Source organism: Erythrolamprus reginae, chromosome 7 (assembly GCF_031021105.1).
Source record: "Erythrolamprus reginae isolate rEryReg1 chromosome 7, rEryReg1.hap1, whole genome shotgun sequence".
In the NCBI taxonomy this organism is placed as follows: Eukaryota; Metazoa; Chordata; class Lepidosauria; order Squamata; family Dipsadidae; genus Erythrolamprus; species Erythrolamprus reginae.
In genome coordinates this window covers 80,602,190-80,617,627 of record NC_091956.1, presented here as the reverse complement: position 1 = coordinate 80,617,627, position 15,438 = coordinate 80,602,190, and the positions used below count along the sequence as shown (strand labels likewise).

The window sequence follows — 15,438 nt, the reverse complement described above, 5'->3', positions numbered from 1 at the left end:
GAGTACATCCCCCCCGTGCTCATCTTATAATAAATCCAAACTTAGTTGAACCAAGACTGACATATGTAAAACTTGAATCAACTGGAATAAATTCTAATAAACTCCCTACAAGCGCTTCAAAAACAGGTGGACCTAATTTTCTCTTAAACCACTGTTCACAACTGGAGAGTGGGGACAATTTTTAGAAAGCAATATTATATTTTGAGTGTACAGGAATATCTTACTACAAATTGTTCTGCCGGCGTGTTTCAACCGCCCGTAATTACAGGGTAATTAGTCCAGGAAGACACACACCACACGATAAAAGGAAAACCCAAAAGCTTTTATAAACAAAAGAACAGAAACAGCTCCCTTTTTAAATGTCAAAGGGATTTTCTGGTACACACAAGGCACAGGTTAAATGCAGTCCAATTGCTCACCCAATAACTGGGAAATTGAGTCCAATTCTAAAGTCCAGAAAGTCCACACACAGTCTTGAATAGCACAAAAACCACGATCTTCATGAAACAATGAATCAGATAAACTGCCGTGAGACTAAAACACCAGGCTGCACTTTTATCTGTAGCACTAATTACAGCAGCCCCACCCAACCACAGGTGGCCTCATTTTCTCTTGTAATAATCCTTCAGTTGTTGTCTCCTATGCATCACTCTACGCATGCGTGGATGTGTCATTAATTCTTGTTCCGAATCCAGGGATGATACAGATGATTGATCTCCTCCTGGGCTGTCTGCCAAACTCCCCTCTTCCCTGACACTCACGCTTCCTTGGTCAGGGGAGGCTTCGTCGGCAGATTCCATCGGGAGCAAAACAGGCCTGCGGCATGTGGATGTCTCCCCCACAACCACCTGCACATTCCTTGGGGCAGAAGATGGGCCAGAGTTAACCACAACACAAATTAAGTTTATTTCACCTTATTTGGACATTGGAAAGTGATCAAGACAAACCCAAGGAAGATACAAGGCAGCTCTCCTCTCCCTAAAATAATGCCAACTGAGCAGCTCCTCTCCCAGAAACTACATTGGGGTACTTGGTACCAACATATGGATGGAGAGGTGTTTATGGCAGACTCTTACCCCGCAGCAGAAACCAAATCCAGCATTACTGAGTATTTGAGATCACAAAGTAGCTTCAAGTTAGAGCTTCAGACAAATACTTGGGGGAAGAATTTAAGTTCCACTTGTTGCTTTTAAATTGGAACTATTGGGAGATCGACAACCTCCCTTCTAATTTGCTTTTTTCATTTTCAATGCTTAAAAAGACTTTTGATAGAGTTTGGAGCCAGCAAATTAAGATCACAGAAAACATTCATGGAATAGCAGAAGATTAAAAATAATGACAATGTTGATGTATCTTCTAGCATCTTCAGAAGATGCTAGAAATGTTGCGTTTGATTCAGAAAGAACATTCAGAAAACAAATCTTACGATTATCAATCTGAGTATTGCATTGGCAGTTCTGTGTTAGCAAAAACTTCAGAAGAGAAGGATTTAGGGGTAGTGATTTCTGACAGTCTCAAAATGGGTGAGCAGTGTGGTCGGGCGGTAGGGAAAGCAAGTAGGATGCTTGGCTGCATAGCTAGAGGTATAACAAGCAGGAAGAGGGAGATTGTGATCCCCTTATATAGAGCGCTGGTGAGACCACATTTGGAGTACTGTGTTCAGTTCTGGAGACCTCACCTACAAAAAGGTATTGACAAAATTGAACGGGTCCAAAGACGGGCTACAAGAATGGTGGAAGGTCTTAAAGCATAAAACGTATCAGGAAAGACTTCATGAACTCAACCTGTAGAGTCTGGAGGACAGAAGGAAAAGGGGGGACATGATCGAAACATTTAAATATGTTAAAGGGTTAAATAAGGTTCAGGAGGGAAGTGTTTTCAATAGGAAAGTGAACACAAGAACAAGGGGACACAATCTGAAGTTAGTTGGGGGAAAGATCAAAGGCAACATGAGAAAATATTATTTTACTGAAAGAGTAGTAGATCCTTGGAACAAACTTCCAGCAGACGTGGTTGGTAAATCCACAGTCACTGAATTTAAACATGCCTGGGATAAACATATATCCATTGTAAGATAAAATACAGGAAATAGTATAAGGGCAGACTACATGGACCATGAGGTCTTTTTCTGCCGTCAGTCTTATGTTACCTGTGTCCTTCTCTTCTGAAGTTTTTGCTAACACAGAACTGCCAATAATTACCATTATAATACTCTACATACCTATAACTGTTGTCTCCAAAAAGCAAAACAGTAGCGATGAAGCAGTCTTATACAGCTAGTCCTTGACTTAGTTGTTGTTGTTGTTGTTGTTGTTATTATTATTATTATTATTATTATTATTATTATTATTATTATTATTATTATTTAGATTTGTATGCCGCCCCTCTCCCTAGACTCGGGGCAGCTCACAACAGTGATAAAAACAATACATGGTAATAAATCTAATAATTAAAATCTAAAATAAGAGTTTTACATTAGTCCTTGACCTAGGCCACAATTGAGACCAAAATTTCCGTTGCTGAGCAAAACATTTGTTAAGGCAGTTTTGCCCCGTTCTTGACACATTTGTTGAACGATCACTGCAGTTGCTAAGTTAATAATACGGTTGTTAAAATGAACCTGTTATACCCATTAAAACTTTGTTTGTCGGAAGGTCGCAAAAAGGGATCAAATGATCTGAGACACTGCAATTGTCACAAATACCAACTGCCAAGTGTCTGCAATGCTTATAAGTGTTAAAAATGGTGATAGCTCACTTTTTTCAGTGCTGTTGTAACTTAGAAACATAGAAGACTGACGGCAGAAAAAGACCTCATGGTCCATCTAGTCTGCCCTTATACTATTTCCTGTATTTTATCTTACAATGGATATATGTTTATCCCAGGCATGTTTAAATTCAGTTACTGTGGATTTACCAACCATGTCTGCTGGAAGTTTGTTCCAAGGATCTACTACTCTTTCAGTGAAATAATATTTTCTCACGTTTCTTTTGATCTTTCCCCCATTAACTTCAGATTGTGTCCCCTTGTTCTTGTGTTCACTTTCCTATTAAAAACACTTCCCTCCTGAACTTCAAATGGTCACTAAACAAATAGTAGTAAGTCAAGGACAATCTGTGCTATACATCATGTCTTTCCATAGAGGGTGGGTTCCCATTTTATTACCAGTGCGCTGTGTGGCCCGTACTGGGTTGGAACCCGATACTGATCCAATGTCAGCAGATAGCCGTGACTGTGAAGATGAGATAGTGATGATATTAATTTTCAGTCTTTATCTATAATAATATTTTGGAATCGAGATTAGTCCTGTAATGTAGAGGCTGCATTGATTTGCCCAGAATCTACTCTCTGTTAGATATATATAATCTCCTTTCCTTTTGCAATGTACTGTAAGCTCAGTTTACAATCAATAGCATCTTCCAAGTACTGAAATAAGAGAGGCAGTAAAAACCTAAGAGTACCAGAGTATCACTGTTGGAAAATCTGTGAAAACACACTAAACTAGGACCCCAAAAGATGAAAGTTAATATTACACACTCACTGACCTGGTACACATCATCATCATCATCATCATCATCATCATCATCATCATTATTATTATTATTATTATTATTTAGATTTGTATGCCGCCCCTCTCCACAGACTCGGGGCAGCTCACAACAATAAAACAGTGTACAATGAACAAATCTAATATTTAAAAAATACCTAAAAACCCATTATTTTAAAAACATACAGCACAAGCATACCATACATAAAACTATATAACCCTGGAGGAGATGTCTCAATTCCCCCATGCCTGACGGCAGAGGTGGGTTTTAAGAAGTTTGCGAAAGGCAAGGAAGATGGGGGCAATCCTAATCTCCGGGGAGAGCTGGTTCCAGAGGGTCGGGGCCACCACAGAGAAGACTCTTCCCCTGGGTCCCGCCAGACGACATTGTTTAGTCGACATGTCAAGCAATGGCACAAAATGGCCTTGCTTGGTCTGACATAATGTACTGTACAAACCCAGTCAGCTGTGGTTTACTCAGTGAATACAGTTATGCTTACTAACCTCATACAATGGGGCTTTGCATAGTTTTTTAAATTCTGTGTTATTATGACCTCACCAACTGACAGGGATGTTAAATGATGTAGTTCAACGACATCATGAGGGAGGCCACAAAATTTGTTGACTTGTTCAACCTATGAAATATATTTTTTCATTCGGGCTAGGAAACATATTGCCCTTTGTCAATAATCAATTTTAAGTACCCTGGTCTGGATCCCTGCAAGACCACATACAGAGTGCCCAGGGGGAAAGCATTTTGAAATTCCCTGATATTTCCTTGACATTTCCCCGTAACTTGCGATCTAGTTAAGGCATGGTCGTAGATGACATCAAACCAAACAGCTAAGCCGTGGAGAAATATTGGTAGCTGGGGAACCAAGTTGTTACCACAGTTATACTCATTTTTGCTTGACTCTGCAAGGCAGTGCGATCCATTTTTTTTTTTTTAAATGATTTTTAAACATTTTAAAGGGGTTTGGTTTCCCCCCCTGATTTATTCCGGGTTTTTCACGAATTCTCTGATAATTCCCTGATATTTCCTGAAGCGCCAATTTCCCTGATAATTCCCTAATTTCCCTGTTTTCCAGGTTTGCTGGACACCCTGCACATAGCCTTCTCTTTGAAGATCTGATACAGATAGCAGAACTGTTCCAGATGTGTATGTCACCAGTTTCTGCTACTAGACTCCTACAATATTGTACTATTACACTAGACCTCTCCGCTCTGTGCAAAGAGCAGTTTACTCTGGGCTTCCTCAACTTGTAGGCAGCATTCCCTGTAAGCGGCGCGTGCGCGCACGCGTGCGCCCCCAAATACCCCCCGTGCACTTTTTTCTACGGGCGCGTGCTCCCCATCCCCCTGCCAGCCCGCAGGGGGGTTGCGGGGGCGGGGAGGCGCCGGCAGTTAAAGGAAAGGGAGCCGCGGCCGCCGCTGCCTCCCTACAGTGCCTTCGGCCCCCTCGCGCCCCTGGCCTCTCGGCGCTGCTTCCCGCCCACCCGATCCGCCCCCTCTCCCCCTTAATTCCAAAGAAACTATTTTACAACTGATGTAACTGTATGACAAATAAAAGAAACATGGGCATTTTACAAAGGCTGAAGAGACACCACGATAATCTTCTTTGAAATGCAAAATAACAACTTTGAAATAGAAGAGGTGCCAGTGTTGTAATTATTTTATCACCGTGACATTGAATTAACTGCAAGAAGGGACGAGATAAAGAAACAACCTTTACACATCTTTGAGTCTATTATTTCTCACCAAGGACATAAATCCCTTGAAGAATGCAAAGCAAATAATAAGATACCTACAAAGCCCTGGAATAAAAAAAAATACTCAGAATAAATAATTCATGGAAAGCTTAGGCTATTGCTTAACTCCCATACAATTCATATAATATTCAAGTTCTCCAAATTCTATAGTTCTTGAGCTGATCGGTCCACCTATATCAAATTTGTCCCTCTGACTGTGTGACTTTATTTCTCGCTTCAGTGTCAAAATCAGAATCAGGCACTTCATGTGTGTCTTCTGGGTTCCCCTCTTCACTATGATATTGTCCAGATATACAGAGCTACGCAATAGGACTTGACAAGATACCAGAATTTATAGTGTGGCAATTTAAGAACCAGTGCAGAGAAATAAGGAAGACACTTTTGTAGAAAACTGATGTATAGCCAGCTATACATCTCCACCCCATGTCCAGTCAACGAAGCAGTGGAAGTGATGTGCCGGTGCCTGGAGGCTGTTGGGGCCTGGATGGGTGTCAACAAACTCAAACTCAACCCAGACAAGACGGAGTGGCTGTGGGTTTTGCCTCCCAAGAAGGACAATTCCATCTGTCCATCCATTACCCTAGGGGGAGAACTATTGACCCCCTCAGAGAGGGTCCGCAACTTGGGCGTCCTCCTCGATCCACAGCTGACATTGGAACATCAACTTTCGGCTTTGGCGAGGAGGGCGTTTTCCCAGGTTCGCCTAGTGCACCAGTTGCGGCCCTATTTGGACAGGGAGTCATTGCTCAGAGTCACTCATGCCCTCATCACCTCGAGGTTCGATTACTGCAACGCTCTCTACATGGGGCTACCTTTGAAAAGTGTTCGGAAATTTCAGATCGTGCAGAATGCGGCCGCAAGAGCCCGCATGGGGCTTCCTAGATTCGCCCACGTTTCTGCAACACTCCGCGGCTTGCACTGGCTGCCGATCGGTTTCCGGTTACAATTCAAAGTGTTGGTAATGACCTTTAAAGCCCTACATGGCATTGGGCCAGAATACATACGGAACCGCCTTCTACCGCACGAATCCAGGCGGCCGATAAGTTCCCACAGAGTTGGCCTTCTCCGGGTCCCGTCGACCAAACAATGTCATTTGGTGGGCCCCAGGGGAAGTCCCCCCTTTTCCTTCTGTCCTCCAGACTATACAGATTGAGTTCATTAAGTCTTTCCTGATAGGTTTTATGCTTAAGACCTTCCACCATTCTTGTAGCCCGTCTTTGGACCCGTTCAATTTTGTCAATATCTTTTTGTAGGTGAGGTCTCCAGAACTGAACACAGTATTCCAAATGTGGTCTCACCAGCGCTCTATATAAGGGGATCACAATCTCCCTCTTCCTGCTTGTTATACCTCTAGCTATGTAGCCAAGCATCCTACTTGCTTTCCCTACCGCCTGACTGCACTGTTCACCCATTTTGAGACTGTCAGAAATCACTACCCCTAAATCCTTTTCTTCTGAAGTTTTTGCTAACACAGAACTGCCAATACAATACTCCGATTGAGGATTCCTTTTCCCCAAGTGCATTATTTTACATTTGGAAACATTAAACTGCAGTTTCCATTGCTTTGACCATTTATCTAGTAAAGCTAAATCATTTACCATATTACAGACACCTCTAGGAATATCAACCCTATTGCACACTTTAGAGTCATCGGCAAATAGGCAAACCTTCCCTACCAAACCTTCCCCTATGTCACTCACAAACATATTTAAGCAGTTTCTTTGTGATTACTACTATTTTGTACTGCAAGTTGATTTATTACAGACTTCAATAACAGGGTATCCTTCCAATATGTTATAATGCCCAAAATTTCTGATTCTTACAACAACATCTTGTGAATCACACATTGGAGAGCCTGGCTTACCATTTAACCAATAAATGAATAAAGCATTACATAAGTAATAATGCCTTAATTAGTCTTGCTGTGCTCATTAGATACCCTTTTGATATTTTGCACTGTTAATTTTGAATAGAGAAGCTTCCCTTACACAATAACAACAAAGAGTCTATTTACGCGATCACAATAACTGTTCCTGGAATCTATCACAGAAAGAGAAAACAACAGCACAAATGTTCAAATAGTTGAGTGCATGACAAAGAGCTCATCCAAATATCCCACAAACAACAGTACAAAAATTTACATTAGTTCTTTTTTGTCCTCATGATGTCTTCTTCTCCAACCTGTTATAAGGGCAGCTTCAATTTATCCATACTGTTTTTCTTCTTTTTTAACAAAATATATTTTTCATCTTCTTCACCTACATACAACCTGGGAGAAACCCCTCTTAGCAGTAGCAACTGCGAAAGAGACCTCGGAGTCTTGGTGGACAATCAACTAAACATGAGCCAACAATGTGCAGCAGCAGCTAAAAAAGCCAACACAATCCTAAGTTGCATCAACAGAGGAATACACTTTAAGACCAGGGGAGTCTTAATACCACTCTACTGCGCCCTGGTCCGACCACACCTGGAGTACTGTGTTCAGTTCTGGTCACCACACTTCAAAAGAGACATTGAAACTCTGGAGAAGGTGCAAAAAAGACAACCAAGATGATTAAGGGACTGGAAACCAAGACTTACGAAGAGAGACTGAGGGAACTGGGCATGGATAGCCTAGAGAAAAGGAGGACCAGAGCGGACATGATAGCAGTCCACAAGTATACGAGGGGATGTCACAGAGAGGGGGGGGATCACTTTATTCTTCAGGGCACCAGAGGGCCGGACGAGGAACAACGGCTGGAAGCTGACCAAGGAGAGATTCAACATGGAGATAAGGAGGAACTTCCTGACGGTCAGAGCGATCAACCAATGGAACAACCTACCAGCGGACGTTGTGAACTCCAACACTCTGGACATTTTTAAGAGAAGATTGAACTGCCACTTGACTGGTGTGCTATAGGGTTCCTGCTTGGGCAGGGGGTTGAACTTGATGGCCTTCATGGTCCCTTTCAACTCTAACAATAAATAAATAAAATAAATGTCTTAAGTACCATTGATCTATGATGCCTTGTTTTTAATATTAATGATGATAAGGCCGAGAGCTGACATCTGTTGAGCACCGATTGATGGGTTCAGACTACTTAAGTCATTTCCCCTTCCTTCTGATTATTGACCTTGAAAGCCATTTCGGACTTGAAAAAGCAGAATCCGGTTTGCATGGAGGCATGTGTCCATCTAAAGCCTGATTTGCTCTTTGCAAACTACTGTCCAGATATAATTTGGGCCCTTTTTATACACTGGTACGTTGGTTCTCTGGAAGACTATTACGCCTGTATTAAATGGTCGGTAAATAAAACAAAAACAAAACCACCCGAGCTACCACAGTGATCTAAAGTGAGAAAAATATAGTATGTATTCCTGATTCTGCACAATGACTTTCTGCTACCCTGTTTCCCCGAAAATAAGACGTACCCCGAAAGTAAGGCATGTCAGAGGTTTTGCAGAATTTGCTAATATAAGGCACCCCCCGAAAATAAGGCGTAGTAAAGTTTACATACGGTACGGTGGAAAAACATACGGTATCATTCAAAGCTGTTCATAGCGGTACCATAATAATGTGGCGTCCCCTTCCATCGCTTTGTACCGTCCAGTACAGCGGACACAGTCTGCTGCTGTCTCACCGCCATTACGGTCTCCACTACAGTGCGTAGACTGTAGTTCCTGTCAGTGCAGTCAGGCGGTAGGGAAAGCAAGTAGGATGCTTGGCTGCATAGCTAGAGGTATAACAAGCAGGAAGAGGGAGATTATGATCCCGCTATATAGAATGCTGGTGAGACCACATTTGGAATACTGTGTTCAGTTCTGGAGACCTCACCTACAAAAAGATATTGACAAAATTGAACGGGTCCAAAGACGGGCTACAAGAATGGTGGAAGGTCTTAAGCATAAAACATATCAGGAAAGACTTAATGAACTCAATCTGTATAGTCTGGAGGACAGAAGGAAAAGGGGGGACATGATAGAAACATTTAAATATATTAAAGGGTTAAATAAGGTCCAGGAGGGAAGTGTTTTTAATAGGAAAGTGAACACAAGAACAAGGGGACACAATCTGAAGTTAGTTGGGGGAAAGATCAAAAGCAACATGAGAAAATATTATTTTACTGAAAGAGTAGTAGATGCTTGGAACAAACTTCCAGCAGACGTGGTTGGTAAATCCACAGTAACTGAATTTAAACATGCCTGGGATAAACATGTATCCATCCTAAGATAAAATACAGAAAATAGTATAAGGGCAGACTAGATGGACCATGAGGTCTTTTTCTGCCGTCAGTCTTCTATGTTTCTATGTTTCCTCTGGTGGCCGGAAGCTGCAATAGCGGGAGTATACTGTTGTACCATATAAGTGCCGTCGTTTGTGTGTGGGGGGGGGGGGGTGCCATACTGACAGGTACCGTACCGTAATCAGTGTACCGTATCCTGACATTTTCCCTTTTGCTAAAACGGGAGTGGCCGTAGCCAGCGTGTAACGCACCCGGCCCGCGTGCGGAGATTTTGACGCTCCTGTTCTAGGGCATAAGAAGATGCTGTGGAAGTGGCATGAGGGGGTTCTAAAACTGTGGTGCTGTTCTGGAAAGCCCTCTTTAGCAAATAATCGGGCAGGATGCTGATAAGGACAGCCTAGATAAGGTGTAGATCATTCCTGCCACAGTATTCCAAAAACACTAACAGGAAAAAGCTGCTTCGAGGAGCCTTTGCCAAAACTGAGTCAGAGAGTGCAGGAAGGGTGAAATATTTTCTTTCCTAGCTTGCCAAATTAAACAGGTTGTTTAAAGAACAATCAATGGAAAAGGCAAACATTTTCAGGATACGCTTGGCCACTTTGCCAAATAGGATTCTGCTCATCCTAGTAGTCTCAATACTGAGGGGGAACAGCTTTTGTTTGGAAATTCCATCCCTTTGTGAAGTCAAGTCAAAGGGACCTGCCCTAGGAAACAGGCCTTCCAACAGGCAGTCCTCATTTTAGGATGGTAATTGAGTCCAGAATTATGATCAAGTTGTGCCAGTTGTTAAGCAGGGCACCATTATTATTATTATTATTATTATTATTATTATTATTATTATTATTATTATTAATTAGATTTGTATGCCGCCCCTCTCCGTAGACTTGGGGCGGCTCACAGCAATAATAAAAACAATATACAGTAACAAATCTAATAATTAAAAAAAACTTTAAAAAAAAACCTTATTTAAAAATAAAGCATACACACAAACATACCATACATAAAATATATAGGCTAGGGGAGAGGTCTCAATTCCCCCATGCCTGACGGCGGAGGTGGGTCTTAAGAAGGTTACGAAAGGCAAGGAGGGTGGGGGCAATGCTAATCTCCGGGGGGAGCTGGTTCCAAAGAGTCGGGGCCGCCACAGAGAAGGCGCTTCCCCTGGGTCCTGCCAGACAACATTGTTTAGTTGACGGGACCCAGAGAAGGCCAACTCTGTGGGACCTAACCGGTCGCTGGGATTCGTGCGGCAGAAGGCGGTCCCAGAGATATTCTGGTCCGATGCCATGAAGGGCTTTATAGGTCATAACCAACACTTTGAATTGTGACCGGAAACTGATCGGCAACCAATGCAGACTACGGAGTGTTGGTGTGACATGGGCATACCTAGGGAAGCCCATGATTGCTCTCGCAGCTGCATTCTGCACGATCTGAAGTTTCCAAACACTTTTCAAAGGTAGCCCCATGTAGAAAGCGTTACAGTAGTCAAACCTCGAGGTGATGAGGGCATGAGTGGCTGTGAGCAGTGACTCCCGGTCCAGATAGGGCAGCAACTGGTGCACCAGGCGAACCTGGGCAAACGCCCCCCTCGCCACAGCTGAAAGATGGTTCTCTAATGTAAGCTGAGAATCGAGGAGGACGCCCAAGTTGCGGACCCTCACTGAAGGGGTCAATGATTCCCCCCTCAGGGTAATGGACGGACAGATGGAGTTGTCCCTGGGAAGCAAAACCCACAGCCACTCCATCTTATCAGGGTTGAGTTTGAGTCTGTTGATACCTATCCAGACCCCAACAGCCTCCAGACACCGGCACATCACTTCCACTGCTTTCTCATTCCATGTGACTATGCCTGATTTTATTACCTTTTCTGACTTTGAATTCAGGTCATAAGTAGTCCTGAGGACATCTGCTGCAATTTCAAACAAAAGCTACCGTCTTTTTCGGGGTATAAGACGTCCCTTTTTCCTCCCTAAAAGAGGCTGATAATTTGGATGCGTCTTATACTCTAAATGTACCTTTCCTTTCTCTCCCCCCCCCCCAACTAGCTGCTAACGATCTTCCCAGCTCTTACCTTGCAGGCTCTTTCATTGTTTCTCTCTGCAAATAATGTTTTCCAAATCTTGTCTTTGTAGGGGGGTTTTCCCATTGCTTTACTTGCTCCAGATGTTTCTTTCCAGCCCTAACCAGGTGCTATTAATGTTCCCAGCTCTTACCGGCTTGCAAGCTCTTTTATAGCTACTCTCTGCAAAGAATGTTTTCCAAACCTTGTCTTTGTAGGGGGTTTTACCCATTGCTTTACTTGCTCCAGATGTTTCTTTCCAGCCCTAACCCGGTGCTATTAATGTTCCCAGCTCTTACTGGCTTGCAAGCTCTTTCATAGCTACTCTCTGCAAAGAATGTTTTCCAATCCCTAAGTCTTTGCAGGTTTTTTTCAATTGCTCTACCTGCTCAGAATGATTCTTTCCAGCTGTTAATGATGTCCCCAGCTCTTACTGGCTTGCAAGCTTGTTGCTTGTTACTCTCTCGGAATAAAGAAAAAATTTAAGCCCTTAACCAGGGGATAAAATAATGTGCTGAAGCTGACCAGACTAAGGACACTAGCCAGATAAATACCTGGTAAGCAGATTCTTTTCCCTGTTTTCCTCCCCAGAAACTAAGCTGCATCTTATATTCCGGTGCATCTTATACCCCGAAAAATACCATAAGTCAAGGTTGACTCAGCCTTCCATCCTTCCGAGGTGGGTAAAATGAGGACCCGGATTGTGGGGGCAATAGGCTGGCTCTGTTAAAAAGTGCTATTGCTAACATGTTGTAAGCCGCCCTGAATCTAAGGAGAAGGGGGGCATAAAAATCGAATAAGTAAGTAAGTAAGTAAGTAAGTAAGTAAGTAAGTAAGTAAGTAAGTAAGTAAGTAAGTAAGTAAGTAAGTAAATAACTAAATAACTAAATAACTAAATAACTAAATAAGTAACTAAATAAGTAACTAAATAAGTAAGTATTTATTTATTTATTTATTTATTTATTATTTAGATTTGTATGCCGCCCCTCTCCGCAGACTCGGGGCGGCTCACAACAAAGTGAAACAATTTACAACAAATCTAAATTACAGTTTAAAAATATTTTTAAAACCCCATTTTCTAAACAAACATACATACAGACATACCATTCATAAATTGTATATGCCCGGGGGAGATGTCTCAGTTCCCCCAGGCCTGTCGACAAAGATGGGTCTTAAGGAGCTTACGAAAGGCAAGGAGAGTAGGGGCAGTTCTAATCTCCGGGGGTAAGTAAGTAAGTAAGTGGTCATAAGTCGAGGACTACGTGTGATAGCTGAAGATATCAGCAGCTGCAATTTCAAACAAAAGCTACCGTATTTTTCGGTGTATAAGACGCATTTTTTCCTCCTTAACAGAGGCTGATAATTTGGGCTCGTCTTAAGCTCTGAATGTAGCCCCCAACTAACTGCTAAAGATCTTCCCAGCATTGCAGACTCTTTCATTCTTTCTCTCTGCGAAGATCTCTTTAAGGCCCTTAAAAACACTCTGTTTCAAAAGTCCTCTGCAACCTTAAGAGGAAAAGGAACTCTTTATGTAATATTTATAATAATATTTGATTGATCGCTGTATTATTTTTAACAGTTGAGATATTCTGGTTCTTGCTGTGCCCTTATAAGTTGGCCAGGGTCGAGTAAACTAAAATGGTTTATAAATGCCGTGAAATAGATAAAAATAAACCTGCTGTGCTTCCCTGTTATGTGAACTATCTGAATCACCGTTAACACACCCACAGCGATAGCTTTTGATGCAATATATAGACTGGGGGGAAAGGCGACTTTACACGTTGTGCTAAACCAAGAGGTTTTCTCCCAAAAATGCAAAACGCTTGGAAATGGGTGAGTTATATCAAAAGCGAATAAATTATATCATGCTTTAAAAGTTACGGCTTCATATTTGGGATGCAAAAATGTAGATGCCTACCAGATCACATCCAAAAAGATATAAAACTTTAAATTTCTGGAGGCCAAATAGGCATTGGGTGTAAGACAATATAAAAACATAATCGTGAAAGATACTGAATCAGTGTCTAATCCTGGAGATTAGGTTTGCCCCACCCTCCTTGCCTTTCACAAACTCCTTAAAATCCACCTCTGCCGTCAGGCATGGGGAAATTGATTCCCCTGGGCCGTTTCCGTTTTATTCTGCAAAAAGATCGCACAGACTGACTACAAGCATAGACATGATGCCGTGGCACAGATGATCCACTGGAACTTGTGCCGGAACTACCATCTACCAGTGGCAAAGAACTGGTGGGATCATAAGCCCGAAAAAGTGGTTGAAAACGAGCAAGCAAAACTACTGTGGGACTTCCGACTTCAGACTGACCGAATTCTGAAGCATAACTCACCAGACATTGTGATCGTGGAGAAAAAGAAAGTATGGATCATCGACATCGCAATCCCAGGAGACAGCAGAATTGAGGAGAAGCAGCTGGAGAAATTAGTGAAATACGAAGCTCCGAGCTGCAACGACTCTGGCACAAGCCAGTGAAAGTGGTCCCAGTGGTACTTGGCACGCTGGGAGCAGTACCAAAGGATCTCAGCGGACATTTGAAAACCATCGGAATTGACAAAATCTCCATCTGTCAATTGCAAAAGGCTGCTTTACTGGGATCGGCAAATATAATTGGCCGCTACATCACACAGTCCTAGGTGCTTGGGAAGTGCACGACTGGTGATGAAATACGAAATCCAGCATAGTGATCTCGTTTGCTGTGTTGTACTGACATAATAATAATAATAATAATAATAATAATAATAATAATAATATAATATAAAATAATAATAATAATAAATAATAATAATAATAAGAAGAAGAACAATAATTTATTAGATTTGTATTAGATACAAATCTAATAATTTATTAGATTTGTTTTATTTATTTATTTGTTTATTTGTTTGTTGGATTTGTATGCCGCCCCTCTCCGGAGAATCGGGGCGGCTAACAGCAATAATAAGACAGCATATAATAATAATAACTGTATTAGATACAAATCTAATAATAATTTATTAGATTTGTATGCCATTTGCAATGGCAGCCCTATCTCCCGGCAAGAGGAAGCCAGAGTGACAAGCCAACATATTCATCTTAAAACAATCCAAGCACTTTGTCTTTTATCACAAGCAACACAATGGTCCTGTTGTGCAAAGGCAGGCAACTGCATGTTCAGCCGCTGCTGAATGGATTTTCATGGTGCGTAAATCACATTTCCCCACCTGCCACTGGGAAACTTTTTTCTCACGAACCTTGTCCTCTGCTCACAATGGCACAAACCAAAACACACAACGTTTTGGAAACAACTGAATATGATACAAGGCAAAAAAAAGCCTACTTCTCGTTATAATTTATAGCTTACCGTTTCCCAATATCTTTCTCCAGTGTTAAGAATGAAATACAGGATGGAAGAGATCATCACAAAAGGGTTTGGATTTAAGATATATTTCGAGCATAATTGGATAAAAGCCACAATGAAGTTTGATTGCTTGAGATTTTTTTCACATGTAAGTCAACCCTCCCATGAAATTGTTTGCTGAGACTACAAAAAAACAATCTACATTTTTTCCCACCTTACAATCATTTTCATATGGTACTTGCAGCACATAATGTTTCACATAATACAGAACCAATGTCTAAATCCTTTCTCTATCTTGGTTTTAGAAATAAGTGATTTCATAAGACAAAAATGCATGTAGAGAGTAATTTCGGTACCAGATGGGAAAGCTGAAGCATAAATCCATGCCAAACATTTGTTACTTAATGTATGCCAAATCAAGGTCCAAAACATATAATAATAATACAAATAGCTTCCAAAAAGTTTGTTTTATCCTAGTGCAACAATCCTG

General features: G+C 41.7%; 1 protein-coding gene across 1 annotated transcript in view; it reads right to left on the bottom strand.

The window, feature by feature from the left end:
* TSPAN5 (tetraspanin 5) overlaps positions 1-15,438 on the bottom strand; it is a 78,842-nt gene that overhangs the window by 16,194 nt on the left and 47,210 nt on the right. The window lies entirely within an intron of this gene.